Raw genomic sequence first — 15,779 nt, forward strand, 5'->3', positions numbered from 1 at the left:
CAACCCTCTTTTCAAACTCTGTGCATTCAAATCTTCTTAAATTCCTAAAATGAAAATGAAGGACTTACTGCTGATTCCTCAGAATTTCGAACATCCTTGTTCCTGTAAACCTGTCTCCATATGAGAGCCTGGCTTTCAATTCCATGGTCTGGGAATTTAGTTCATTCTGGATTCTCCCCCTTCAGACCATCTTAAACTCAAAGAGTTCTGCCTATTCCTTTCCAGAGATCCTAGTACAATTGCAGTCTCCTCAAGCCCTTTTGGCTCCATTTATTCATTCCCGTCCTCAGCCCCACAACACTTACAGACGTGTCCCTAATTTATTTATATATACTAATGTCTGTCTTCCCCTCTAAACTGTAAACTAGTTGTGGGCAGGGAATGTGACCATTATATTGTTAAATTGTACTCTCCCACGTTCTTAGTACAGTGCTCTGATATCATTGGAGAAGTAACATGCCCTAGTAAATAGAGCACAGGCCTGGGAGTCAGAATACCTGGGTTTTAATCCTGGTTCAGCCACTTCTCTGCTGTGTGACCTTGGACAAGTCACTTCCCTTCTCTTTTCCTCCATTACTTTAACTGTAAAATGGGAATTAAGACTGAGCCCCATGTGGGATATGGACTGTGAGCAAACTGATCAACTTGTTTATAGCCCAGCTCTTAGTACAGTGCTTGGTACATAGTAAGTGTGTAACAAATATCATTTAAAATGCATCAAAGTGGACACTAGGCTTTCTCTCCATTTCTGGAATGGAAATTGTACTGTGGCAAACTTGTACTTTCCAAGCACTTAGTACAGTGCTCTGCACACAGTAAGCACTCAATAAATACGATTGAATGAAATAGCAGTTAGCACCTCTTTTCACTTATGAGTCCAATTTTGCTTATTCAGATTTCACCCTAGGGACTTTTCATGATGAGTATTTGTAATTTCTGTTATTTCTTCATTAAGGGCAAACTCCAGGGATCAGTTCAGAAACACATATAAATGCTTCTGTATTGTTCTAACTGGGAAGCCATTGTGATAATGCCTTCTTTTACAAGAAAGTTCTGAAATTCTGAGGAGGTGGTAGTAAATCCTTCATTTTCAGATTACCTACTTTAGAAATTTAAGTAGCATTTGAGTGCATGAAGTTTGAAGAGAGGGTGGGTGGAAAAGGTCTAAAATGTGGCAGTATTTTTATATAATTGGAATCTGGAATAAAAGAAAAACGATTGCCTGGCTGTAGTTAAAGTTATTGCTCATTTCTTTCCATTTTTGTCAATTATTTGTCAGCCTGGAAGGTGAATCAAGATTTAGAATATCAGCAATTCCAGAATAACTCCTAAAATCTCTTATTAACATTTCAATTCACAAAATATCCACCCTACCTACTAGGTTAAGTGTTCAATTAGAGACAAGAAGTATACATGAATGCTGCAAAAGCACATGATGATTTCATCTCAGATTATCTTTAAATATTAGTGGAGACATTTGGTATGACATTTGACGATAGTTACGAGAAGGAAATCTTAGCTATATTGACAGTCTAGTTGCATCCTCTGAATAATTCAAAGGATTCTTGAGTGTTTCCCCTTCCATGTCTTTTACTTTCTCTCTGATTTTTTAATGATATTTGTTAACCACTTACTATGCACCAGGCACTGTACCAAGCACTGGAGTAGATACAAGGTAATCAGGTTGGATACAGTCCCTGTCTCACATGGGGCTCAAAGTCTAACTCCCCATATTACAAATGAGTTAACTGAGGCACAGAGAATGTACGTGACCTGCCCAAGGTCATATAGCAGACAAGTGGCTAGTCAGGATTAGAACCCAGTTCCTTCTGACTCCGAGGCCCATGCTCTATTCACTAGGGAATACTGCTTCTCCTGATTTTCCCTTTTCTTTCCCCCATAATTATATTGTATTTCTTCTATCTCTTTTGGTTCTACCTTTTTAATTCTCATATCTTGATTACTTTCCTGTCCTATTTCTTTCATCATCCTCCATCTTCTTCCATATCTTTCCTCCATTTTTCACAGCTTCCTTCACTTTTCTTGTTAACCCTGACATCTCCTCAGGCATTCAGAAGACAGCAACATCTTCTCCTCATACTCCCATGCCCAGCTCCACATACAGACACACACACACACACACACACACACACACACACACACACACACACACACACACACACACACACACACCCCATTCTCATAATCAAAATCCCTCCAACTTCACCTTGGATGGGTCTTTTGAAGGCAGAAGCGAAATGGAGACTGGAAACTGTTGTATTTTGGTTTGAGCTTCTGAAGCAATATTAGGAACATGGGGCATGGCTAACATACTGCAACCAGGCTAATGGGATTCTTCAAAACATCCCACTTCACCATCCTCTGTGATATCATCAATTGCCTATTTTATTATTGTCATAGCATAATTGCTAACTACTCTCTGTGATGCCATCACCTACTTATATCACTGATACTGTGTTATTGCTTCTGCAATTCAATTGTTAACCTCCCGCTGTGCTGTCATTTACCTTTCTGACCTCACGATAAACTATCAATTCCCCTGCTCCCAATTGCCATTTCCATTCCTCACCTTCCTCTTCCCCTCTCCCACCCAGCTCATTCCCTCCCTTCCCCCCAACACCACCCCTTCCCTTTACCCCCTACCCAGGATCCCTCTGTACCAGCCCCTACCCTCAACTTCTCCCTCCCAGCCAACTCCCTCCCTTCCTCCCCGCCCCCACCCCATCCCAGTTCTCCTTTCTCATCACCACCCCTCTTCCCACTCTTCCGGCCCAGGTCCCCGCCAACTCATCCCAATCTAAACCCTCCCCACCCCTCACATCCTTCCCCCTCTCTCCCCTCCCTCCGCAGCTGCTGCCAAGTGTGGCCTCTGGAACCCCTGCTCCATTATAGGTAAGCTTCCTTTCATCATGGACTTATTCCTTTCCAGCTCTCTACTCCTCCTTGCCCTAACTGAAACATGGCTATCTCCGGACGACACGGTCTCGTCTAGCTGCTCTCTCCAGTGGAGGCCTCTTCTTCTCCCACTCCCCCGACTCACCGGAAAAGGAGGAGGTTACGGTTGCCTTCTTGCCCCGCAATGTCGCTTTTACACTATACCTCCTCCCCCTTCCCTTTCCTTCCTTTCCTTTGAAGACCACATTATTCGCCTCTACCACCCCCTCCACATTCTTGTAACCATCATCTACCACCCCCCTGGTCTACCTCCAACTTTAACGATTTTGATCCCTTCTTCACCTTCCTTCTCTCCTTCTCCAGGCCCACTCTGATTCTCAGAGACTTCAACATCCACATGGATATCCCTGGTAACTCATCTGTTGCCTGCCTTCTATCTCGCCTTGACGCTGCCAACCTCCTGCTCCACCCCACCTCGCCCACTCACTAACTTGGCCACACCCTCGACCTCATCATCTCCTAACACTGCACTATCTCCACCCTCATCAACTCTGAAATCCCTCTCTCTGATCATAACCTTCTTACCTGCCACCTCACTCATATTCCTCTCCCCTGTAAATCTATATGACTACCTCACAGAGACCTCCAATCTCTCGACCCCATCCACCTTTCTGAGAGCCTCAGACCCCACCTCTCCTCCCTTTCCTCTCTACCCAATCTTGATGATCGGATTACTGCTCTCAACTCTACCCTCTCTACCCAGCTCGAATCCCTCACTCCCCTTTCCCTTCATGGCTTTCGTACCACTAACCCACAACCCTGGATCACTTCCACTGTCTCTCTCCTTTGCTTTTATGCTCAAGCTGCTGAATGCTGCTGGCGAAAGTCTGAACACCAAGCCAACCTCGTTCACTTCAAGTTTATCCTTTCCTGCCTTAATTCTGCCTTCCCCTCTGCCAGACAAAACAATTTCTCATCCCTCATTGACACCCATGCCCATCATCCCTGTCAGCTCTTCCGTACATTTAACTCCCTTCTCAGGCCCCCTGTTCCTCCCCCTCCTCCTTCCCTCACCCCCAACGATCTGGCCTCCTACTTCATTAGTAAAATTAACTCCATCAGGTCTGAGCTCCCCAAAGTCACTCCTCCCCCTTCTCCGACACCGCGGCTCTCAACCCTCTCCGCTACTCTTCTATCCTTCCCAGCAGTATCCTCAGATGAGATCTCCTCCCTCCTCGCAAGTGCTACTCTGGCTACCTGTGCTTCTGACCCCATTCCCGCTCATCTTATGAAATCTCTTGCTCCGTCCCTCCTCCCCTCCTTAACCTCCATCTTCAACAGCTCACTCTCCACTGGTTCCTCCCCCTCTGTCTTCAAACATGCCCATGTCTCCCCCATCCTAAAAAACCCTCTTTTGACCCCACCTCGCCTTATAGTTATCGCCCTATCTCCCTCCTACCATTCTTTTCAAAACTCCTTGAACGAGTCATCTATACCCGCTGCCTTGAATCCCTCAACGCCAACTCTCTCCTCGACCCCCTCCAATCTGGCTTCTGTCCCCTATATTCTACCAAAACCGCCCTCTCAAAGGTCACCAATGATCTCCTGCTTGCCAAATCCAGCGGCTCCTACTCTATCCTAATCCATATCCCACGTCCTCCCCCTGGCCTGGAATGCCCTCCCTCTGCACATCCGCCAAGCTAGCTCTCTTCTTTCCTTCAAATCCCGACTGAGAGCTCACCTTCTCCAGGAGGCCTTCCCAGACTGAGCCCCCTCTTTCATCTCCCCTTCCTCCCCTTCCCCATCCCCCCGCCCTACCTGCTTCCCCTCCCTACAGCACCTGTATATATGTTTGTACAGATTTATTACTCTATTTATTTTACTTGTACATATTTACTATTCTATTTATTTTATTTTGTTAATATATTTTGTTTTGTTGTCTGTCTCCCCCTTCTAGACTGTGAGCCCGCTGTTGGGTAGGACCCGTCTCTATATGTTGCCAACGTGTACTTCCCAAGCGCTTAGTACAGTGGTCTGCACACAGTAAGTGCTCAATAAATACGATTGAATGAATGAATCCTCCCTTGACCTGGCCTGCTGGAGGAAGCAGCCTGGCCAGTTGCACTGCTATCGTTCTCATCCCTCCTAACTTAGAGTAATACCTCCTTCATCAAACTCTCTCTCTCTGAAGGCCCCGGTTTCTTACCTTGACCTCCCCCTTACCTGCATTGCAGGCTTTAACAATCACACCCATCCCTTGCACACGTAGTTGCTTTGGGTCAGAATCTAAACTTCTAGTAAATATAGAACATTTGGAACTAGAAGGTGGGCGTTCTAAGTCATGGCATGATCCATAATGTAGAAAGAGTGGGTTAGGCAACTAATAGACTTCAGACTCATTTAGAAAACGATCATCTAATCACTTGCTCATGTGCTCCTGCAGGAGATCCTAATTTTTTTTAACAAGGCTGGGTTTTCACTAGGTAGTTTTATAATTGAGTTCCTCAAAGTGCTTAGGAGTTGTCAAGAATATATTCAGTCAGTCACTCAGTCAATCATATCTATTGAACAATTACTGTGTGTACTAAGCACTTGAGAGACTATAATACAACAATAAACAAATACATTCCCTTTCCTCAGTGAGCTTACAGCAACTCCCTGCTATAGTTTACAATTATGTAACACAAGAACATGGGAACTATCACACTGTGTCAGGTCAATCCTTGGTCCAGCTTGGTATTCTATCTCTGAAAGTGGTAACAAAGATCATTTGGAAGAATTTTAATAAGATTGTCCTTGATCAGTGTTAGAGTTATATCTTCTGTAGCTCTAAGAACCCTGGTCCTTCCATCTATATATGGACTTAACCTTTCTTGAGTCTTTTATCACCCTTACCTTTCTCTCTAGTAATTAATAATGAACATACAATCAGTGACAGTATCCAGTGGACAACATCATGTTATGATGCTTTTCTTTTCCTGTTTTTTTACTTCTTTTGCTTGTGCTTGGTAGTATGGGATTGAAGCCAGGTGCTACTATCACTACAGAGAATCACGATAGAATTTTTTCAAGGAGAGGAGCTGGGGGATGAGTTTTAAGATCTTTAAATCTAGAGAAGTGAGAAGCAAAGTGATTTAGTGAGTAGCTTGTGAGTCAGAAGGACCTAGGTTCTAACCCCAGTTTGGGCACTTTTCTGCTGTGTGACCTTGGGCAAGTCACTTAGGTTTTCTGTATCTCAGTTACATCATCTGTAAAATGGGGATTAAGACTATGAGCCCCTTGTGGGACTTTGACTGTATCCAACCTGATTAGCTTGTATCTACTCCAGCACTTAGTACAATGTCTAGCACAAAGTAAGTATTGGCAAGTGCATTATAAAACAAAACAGAACAAAAAAATTGTCCTTTCTTTTAAGAAAATACAGAGCTTCAAGTTGTGTAATTTTTTGAGGGAGTGAATGTTGGTCCTTTACCATGATCCTGAATTTTCTCCCCTCAACCCAATCATCCATTCAGAGAGCCTTAGGGTCTGTCTAGCGTCTCCTTAGCTTGTATTTAGGTACATTATCTCTCACGAGAAATAGGAGCCCCATTAAAGCAACCCAAGGTATTTCAAAGTATTGGTAGGGGGATCATGAAAAGATTTCAAGACCACTTTTTTCATCTTCATTTTTTATTTATTTCTATTTACTTAAGTGAAGGTCGATCCAAGTACTTATATCCTGCCTTGACTACTGCATCAACCTCCTGGCTGACCTCGCTGCTCCTGACTCTTTCATCTCCAGTCCATACCTCGATCTGCTGCCTGGATCATTTTTCTGAAAATAATGTCCAGTCCACATCTCCCCTCTGCTAGAAAATCTTCAACTGTTGGTCATCTACCTCTGCATCAAACAGAAACCCCTTTCCATCGGTTTTAGCACACCCTCTCCTACCTTATCTTGGTGATCGCCTATTACAACCCAATCTACACACTTTGCTCCTCCAATGCCAATCCACTTTCTGTACCTCAATCTTGTCTATCTCACCACCAGTTTCTAACCCACATTCTTCTGGTGGCCTAGGTCTTCCACCCACTTTCATATCTGATAGCCTCTCTTCACCTGTCTCTTCATGTCTCTTCACCTTCGAAGCACTACTAAAATCAAATCTCCTCCAAGAGTCCTTCCCCGACTAAGCCCTCCCTTCCTTGTCTAAGGGTTCCCTTCTGCATAGTCTGTGCTCCTTAAGCCCTTTGATATTGACTCTTCCCCCAGCCCCACAGCACTTATGGACTTTAACCCCCTGTAATTTATTTTGATATCTGTCTTCCCTTCCAGTCTGTAAGCTTCTTTTGGGCAGGGCGGTCAACCTACTCTGTTGTGTTGTACTCTCCCAAGTACTTAGTACAGTGCTCTGCACACTACAAGTGCTCAATAAATTCCACTTCTTGTTTGAACCCAGTCCCCAGGAAAAATGACTAGTGACAATTGCACTTCTGTGACAGACTTTATTCTCTTTTGTCTCACAGATTGTTCAGAGCTTCAAGGCTTCTTCTTTGTGTTATTTTTAATCTTCTATTTTTTCACCTTGTTAGGCAACCTGGGCTGATTGTGCTAATTTGACTAAATTCTAGCCTTCACACACCCATGTATTTGTTCTTCACTAACGCAGCATTTGTAGGCCTGTGGTATTATTCAAACGCAACCCCCAAGGTGCTGGCTGACTTCTTATCAGAGAAGAAGACTATCTCCCTTGCCGGCTGTTTCATCCAATGCTACATTTTCATATCTCTGTTCCTCACAGAGTTTTATAGGTTGGCAGCAATAGCGTATTACTGCTATATGGCACTCTGTCATCCTCTACATTTCAGCATCAAAATGTCCAGGAGGGTTTGCACCTGTCTCATCACTTTCCCCTATGTACATGGCTTCTCTGCGGCCCTGTTCCAAGACATCAAGAAATTCATATTGTCCTTTTGTGTATCCACCATCATCAACCATTTTACTGTCCTGACCCGCCTCTCATACAGCTGTCTTGCTGTGATACCCACTTCAAAGAAAATGTCATGCTCCTCTGTGCTGGATTTAACCTTTCCAACTCCCTCATAATCATCATCCTGTCTTATATCGTCATTCTCATAGTAATCCTCAAGATCCAGTATTCTGGGGAAAGGAGTAAAGCGTTTTCCACCTGCAGATCCCACATGATGGGTGTCACTTTATTTTATGGGTCACTCTTCTACATGTATGTGAGACCTCTGACGAATCAATCTATGGAGCAGTCCAAGACAGTCCAATGTTGAATCCTTTAATCTAGAGTCTGAGGAACAAAGATGTAAAATTAACTTTGAGGAAACTGGTAAATAAAATAGCAGTACATCCATTTTACAATAAATCATAACCTTTAAACCCTGATTCCTGTCTTTGGTCCCCAGGAGCACATACTGGATCTTGCATAGGAATTTCACATGTGGAAAATAAATTAAGTTTCCTGCATGACCTTCCTATTGGACATTAGGAGAGGAATATCTCCATCACACCCAAGAGCCACTAAACAATTCCCTCATTTTTCCCCCAGAAATTGGTAAGGGAGACAATTTTCCCAGCACCTATGCTTCACATAGCTCTTCATTTGAACTTTAAATGCAGGTGAGACTTGAAATACAAGTTTCCCAGAGAAATCTGGGAAGCAGTGTGGCCTAGTGTAAAGAGCATAGACTTGGAAATCAGAGGACCTGGGCTTTAATCCAGATTCTGCCACTTGTCTGTTGTGCGACCTTAGGCTAGTCACTTAATTTCTCTGTGTCTCAGTTGTCTTATCTGCAACACGGGAATTAAGACCGTTAGTCCCATATAGGACATGGACTGTGTTCAACCTGATCAGTTTATGTTCAGTCATATTTATTAAGTGCTCACTGTGTGCAGTATATCTACCTCAGTTCAATGCCTGCCACATACAAAGTGCTTAGCAAACACCATCAAAAAATAAAAAATAAAAGGACTGGTTTGTTCAAGCGTCATGGATATGTAGCTTTTACTAATAATAATGATAACAATAATGGCATTCTTAAAGCATCTATTATGTTCCATGTACTGTACTAAGCACGAGATAGATGGACCACCACTGTCAGTCTAGCCACAAGTTTAACTTAAAGCAAGAGTTACTTTATCTCCAAAGGAAGGGCAAGGAGGAAGGTGGCCCATTATATTTTGAATTTGGGTCCTAAGCAATGCCATACTAGGCCACACAAATTATTCTCTGGCCTTCCATTCTATCTCTGCCCACGACCCACCACCCAAAGGGGTTTGGTAGACAGGGTGGCTGCCCTTCTTTTTTATTTTAATGGTTTTTGTTAAGCACTTACTATGTGCAGGCCCTGTTCTAAGTGCTGGGGTAGCTAGATACAAGGTAACCAGGTCGGACACAGTCCATGTCCCACATGGACTTTCAGTCTTTATCCCCATTTTACAAATAAGGTAACCGAGGCACAGAGAAGTTGTTCCTTGCCTAAGGTCACATAGCAGGCAAGTGGCAGAGCTGGGATTATATTCCAGGTCCTTCTGACTCCCAGGCCCATGTTCTATACACTATGCAACACTGCTGCTTGACATCCACCTACGTGGTTAGGAATGTTCTTTGAATATCCTTCTTTGAATATCATGGTTCTCTTCCCTATGAGTTTGCTAACAGCAGAAAGACTCCAAATAGCTGACTGGGTTGACTTAGAAGTTTCAGTATGAACTCTCCCACGTAATGAATTTAGGAAAACAAATCTAAGCTTTAGAACAAAATCCTTAATAGTGAAGTTCCTAGGGCAAACAATTTCAAAACCTTTCCTCACTCATTCTATTTTATATTTCTTTAGTCCTATTTGTTATCATTCACTGGGCTCTCTGTAGTTTCTCCACTTTTAAAATATTAGGGATCTGATCAAAAGCAAATACTGTGGGCAGATTATGTCCAAATTGTGAATACCTCCCCTGAATAGACTGACTTTCCCAATAATACTACTGCATTACTGATCCAGAGTTAAATGTGGTCATAATGACCATAAGTATTTTCATGCAATTTTTCTGCCTAGTCAAGGACATTTTGCTTAAATGCATTACTCTCACAACTGGAAAGAGGCCATTGGTATATGTTCTGTTTCAATGGGGCAGTCCAGAAAGCACAGGACTATAAAACACTAGGAGGTGTTGGTTCATAATTATGTGTTTGGATTAAATTAAAGACCAATAGTGCAAATTATCTGCATATTTAATAAAATTAAAGTCCTATCAATCAATCATCAATTAATTGTATTGATTGAGCACTTACTGTGAGCACTTACTTATTGAGACACTACCACTGCCATAAGGATGTGATTCAACATGAAAGCACCCAAATCTATCATGAAATTTTAAAAAAAGATTGTGTAAAGTGGGGAGAAGAACACATGATATCACACTAATTGGTACTCCAATCCCTCATTTCAAGGTAGTTTGATTCTACCAATTAATATTTCTCAAGACAGGTGTTTCAAGGAGTAACATTTAAGTTGTTATTTTTTCCCCTTGGTAAATTGAAGAAACCCTTCAGGGACTTGGTGAGTGAAATATAAACAACGTATAAATTACTGCATTAGGAAATCTACCTCCGACCTTCAGTGTCCTTGAGAAAACTTTTTCCTTGCCTCGGTAGGTTTGCCAATAGCAAATCCAGATTAATGTTTCCATTTCTCTTCTCCATTGTTCCTTTAGGTTGAGTTTCAGTGATCGATAAAGAAACAATGAGAAGAATGGAAGATGATATAACAAAGGGATGAGTATGTGAAGTTTTCATCTAGGCATTATTCTATCAACCTCTGTTGAAAACATGTGGCTGAAGAAAAATTGTGGTGTAGTTGTTATCAAGTCATATTCACAGAGACCATTATTATGTTCATCTTCATATAATACTGAATATTTATGAATAAGAATGTGAAGATTCTTTCCAATAATATCCACTCAACAAGTGCCTGTCCAGAGAGTTAGAAAGGATTTGCTCAAAAACTTACCCAAACGTAGTTCTAAAGCTATATATTTTTGAAAGACTTCAGAACTCCAACGGTACTTCCATTTTTATTGTCTTGAGATACTTGGGAACAATGCAATTCTTGCCCAACGTAGTATTTACTGTAGGTGATTAGGAGAGAAACGATCCGGTTCCTGTTCTTAATAAGGTGATCAGATGTCCAATTTTATAACCACACAGTAGGGTTTTCAGCTGCTTTGTATCTGTCTGAAGTGGATATGGTACATGAGACCTGAGCCCCATATGGGACAAGGTCTGTGTCTGACCTTATTATCTTGCAGCTACTCCAGTGACTAGTACAATTCTTGACCCACATTAAGAATTCCAGGAACCTAATATTTACGACATGTCCTCAATATGAAAATGTCTTCTCTTCATGAATATATTTGGTCCACAAAAATTGAATCGGAATTGTAAATATATACCTATCTGCTCATGGAATTGCTCTACCTCATTATATTAATTTTTTAAAACCTAATTAACCACAAAAAGCAGTTCCCTGTCTCTAGGAGTTACTGTTTAAAAATAATCCAGGCAAGAAAATATAGGATTTTTTAAATCAAGGTAATTATGGAATTAAAATAAACACACATATCCACCCAGTCCCTTAAATTGTGAGTCCAACAAGGGCAGGTCTATCCTGATAATTTTGTATTTACTCTGGCACGTAGTACAGTGTGTGACGTAGTAAGTGTTTCATAAATTCCATTGCCATTATCATCACCTCCATAGCCTTTAATAGATTTTGCTGTTTTCTTAACATTTTATTAGTAATCTAATAGTCTTGCGAGTTAAGCGCTTAGTACAGTGCTCTGCACACAGTAAGCACTCAATAAATACAATTGAATGAATGAATCAACAGAGAAGAGAAGTAGTTAAGAGAGAAGTCTCATGAATGTGAGGACAAGAGGAGAAGGGTCTGAGTGGAAACATTTGTGAGAAGGAAGGGAGAAGGGAGCTCAAAAAAGATATGAGGAAGGACAGAAGGCAGAGGGAGAACAGAAACCAAATAAATGGAGGCCACAGCAGGAAAGAAGACAGCAAAGGTTAGAAAGAGGGACTAGAATGTGGAAACAGATAATGTTCTCCTGTGTGTGAGAAAATATAGCACACTTCACAGTTTCCAGTCTTGGCCTGTCGGTTCTTGTCCACCAGTCTTCACTGTCCTTTCCTCAAAAGGTCAGTGGAAGAAGAGTAAATCAAGGGAATTGTTGTAGTCCTTAGATAACTCTCAGTCAATATTTTTGCAGAGCAGTTTAAATGATCATCCTTTAGCATCTTGCTAGAACTCTTCTCAGTTTCCAGGTGAAGACATCATTAATGGAATAAGCAAATTCCATTGAGAAATTCCACTGCCTCACAGAAGCTGGAACATTCAGATATGGCATGCTTCACCCATTCCTTTTCTCCTCCACCCATTTAGGAAGGAATTTACTTCCCAGAAAATGAAGAGGTAGCTATGGAAGCAACAGCTATAACCACGTGACTGCTCAGCACTGAATCCGACAGATCAGTCTTTGCGAGTTACTTCTCTTCTTGAACTCTATGTTGGTGAGGAAGGTCGGAGCTGAAGAGAAGTCATACTAAATACTGAGCGGTGATTATCTTAGATTTACTTAAGACCAAGCCTCTTCCTGGCTACGGAGCATGCTAACACTGATGGAAAGAAGAGGGAGAGGGATGACATCTGAGTTTGTTCCCGAACAGGTTGGATACAGGGCTTGGAGAAGGAGAGAAAATTAAAGAAGGAGAATGAAAATAAGGAGAAGAGGACTGGGAAAAGAGTCACTGATAAGCAGCATAGCTTAGTGGAAAGAACATGGGTCTGGGAGTCAGAAATCTGGTTCCAATCCCAGCTCTGCTACTTGCCTGCGGTGTGACCTTGGGCAACTCACTTAACTTTGCTGTATCTCATTTTCCTCAACTGCAAAATGGGGTTGCAATGCCTGTTCTCCCTTATACGTAGACTGTGAGCTTCTTTTGGGACAGGAACTGCACCTGACCTGATTATCATTTATCCACTCCAACACTTCGGCAGTGATTGACATGAAGTAAAGACTTAGGAGATATGATTATCATTAACAGTGAGCTAACTAGTGCCCTGTTAGTCTCAAGAACGAACACAGCCCACAGGGATACTGACTTCTTCTCTAGGAAGAGTTTAAGCCTTAAGAGAATCCCTTAACAATTATAGCATTGGTAATTCTAGGATTCTACCAGTTATGTCAGAAATCAGACATAGCATGGAGAAAATTTCAATATAATGGTGGAGAAGGAAGTAGCCAGCCCTAGTGTCAAAGGCACGGTCCCCAGGCCTCAAAGGCATAGGTCAGGGAGTCAGAGAATCCAAGTTCAAAACCCACCTCTACCCCTCGCCAGCTGTGTGATCTTAGACAAGTCACTTAACTACACTGTGCTTCAATTTCTTCATCTGTAAAATGGGTATTCAATAACTGTTCTCTCTCCTATTTAGACAGTGAGTCCCATCTGTAACAGGGACTCTATCTTGCCACTTTTCCAGAGGTCAACACAGTCCTTGGCACGTGGTAAGCACTTAACAGATACCACAGGTATTTTTATAATAGCTGTCTCAGCCCAAATGGATTAATAAAGTTGGCTTTTTCAGCCTGTAATTATGCAAGTCATCATCCGTCTTTGAAGATGAAGTGAGATTCCTTGAAGTGCTCTCATGTGAGTGGGAGACAGATAGAGTCAGAGAGTGCTTACATTGATAGAATCCTCATATTTTTTCTCTGTTTTAATTTATCTTAGCAGGTTATGCCAACACCTAAGGAAATGCCCCAGAGAAATGATACCCTGGTCATGGAATTTATTCTGTTGGAGCTAACGGATGGTCTGGAGCTACAGTCTGTACTCTTTGTGCTCTTTCTATTTATCTACCTCATCACAGTGGTAGGAAACCTTGGGTTGCTTATGCTGATCTGGATAGATTCTCGGCTTCACACCCTCATGTACTTTTTTCTCTCAGGTTTGTCCTTTCTGCATCTTTGTTATTCCATAAATGTCACTCGCAAAATGCTGATGGATTTATTCTCAGAAAAGAAAACCATTTCTTTGGCTTCCTGTTCAGTGCAGTGTTATTTCTTCATCATTATGGTGATTACAGTATACTACATGCTGGTTGTTACGGCCTATGAATGGTATGTGGCCATCTGTAGACCCTTGTTTTACCACAGCAGAATGATGAGGGCTGTATGTCTCTGATGAGTGGTTGCCCCATATATATATATATGTATATATATATATATATATATGTATATATGTATATATATATATATATATATAAAGAGAGAGAGAGAGAGAGAGAGAGAGAGAGAGAGAGAGAGAGAGAGAGAGAGAGAGAGAGAGAGAGAGAGAGAGGGGGGTCACCAATGGCCTCCTGCTTGCCAAATCCAACGGCTCCTACTCTATCCTAATCCTCCTCGACCTCTCAGCTGCCTTCGACACTGTGGACCACCCCCTTCTCCTCAACATGCTATCCAACCTTGGCTTCACAGACTGTGTCCTCTTCTGATTCTCCTCTTATCTCTCTGGCAGTTCATTCTCAGTCTCTTTTGTGGGCTCCTCCTCCTCCTCCCATCCCCTTACTGTAGGGGTTCCTCAAGGGTCATTTCTTGGTCCCCTTCTGTTCTCTATCTACACTCACTCCCTTGGTGAACTCATTAGCTCCCACGGCTTCAACTATCATCTCTATACTTTTGACACCCAACTCTACATCTCTGCCCTTGATCTCTCTCCCTCCCTCCAGGCTCGTATCTCCTCCTGCCTTCAGGACATCTCCATCTGTATGTCTGCTCGCCATCTAAAACTCAATCTGTCCAAGACTGAACTCCTTATCTTCCCTCACAAACCCTGCCCTCCCCCTGGCTTTCCCATCACTGTAGATGGCACTAACATCCTTCCCGTCTCACAAGACCACGACCTTGGTGGCATCCTCGACTCTGCTCTCTCGTTCACCCCTCACATCCAATCCATCAACAAAACCTGCCGGTCTCACCTCCACAACATCGCCAAGATCCGCCCTTTCCTCTCCATCCAAACCGCTACCCTGCTCGTTCAATCTCTCATCCTATCCTGACTGGATTACTGCATCAGCCTCCTCTCTGATCTCCCATCCTCCTGCCTCTCCCCATTTCAATCTATACTTCACGCTGCTGCCCGGATCATCTTTGTGCAGAAACGCTCTGGGCATGTTACTCCCCTCCTCAAAAATCTCCAGTGGCTACCAACCAACGTATGCATCAGGCAAAAACTCCTCACTCTCGGCTTCAAGGCTCTCCATCACCTCGCCTCCTCCTACCACACCTCCCTTCTTTCCTTCTACAGCCCAGCCCACTGAGTTTATAAATTCAGTGCTTTGTGCAGACCACTGTACATTGGGAAAGTACAATACAACGACAAACAGACACATTCCCTGACCAAAACACACCTACAGTCTAGAGGATAATATTAACTAGAACACTACAAAAGAGAGATCTTTATTGAGAGAAATTTCAGTGAAAGATTTCTTCTCTGCTCAGTAACAACTGAGCACAGTGTCTGGTATTTTTTTCAATTCCAATTACCAAATGATCTGACTCTGGACTTTTCTTTTTATGGTGTTTCCACTGAATCCTGTCTCTATCTTGTGCGGAAGTTTTGGGGGTTAACCTGTTCAAAGAATCACTTTCTATCTGCACATTCCATGTGTCATTTCTTTCCTAACTTTTTTATTTAAGGAACTGTTTTTCTTTTCAATTGTAACTGCCAAGGTGCTGTCTTATTTCAGATTAAACTGAAGAATTTTCTTTTCAGGAGTTTTCTTTCAGT

Source organism: Tachyglossus aculeatus, unplaced genomic scaffold, assembly GCF_015852505.1.
Source record: "Tachyglossus aculeatus isolate mTacAcu1 unplaced genomic scaffold, mTacAcu1.pri SUPER_32, whole genome shotgun sequence".
Taxonomy (NCBI): domain Eukaryota; kingdom Metazoa; phylum Chordata; class Mammalia; order Monotremata; family Tachyglossidae; genus Tachyglossus; species Tachyglossus aculeatus.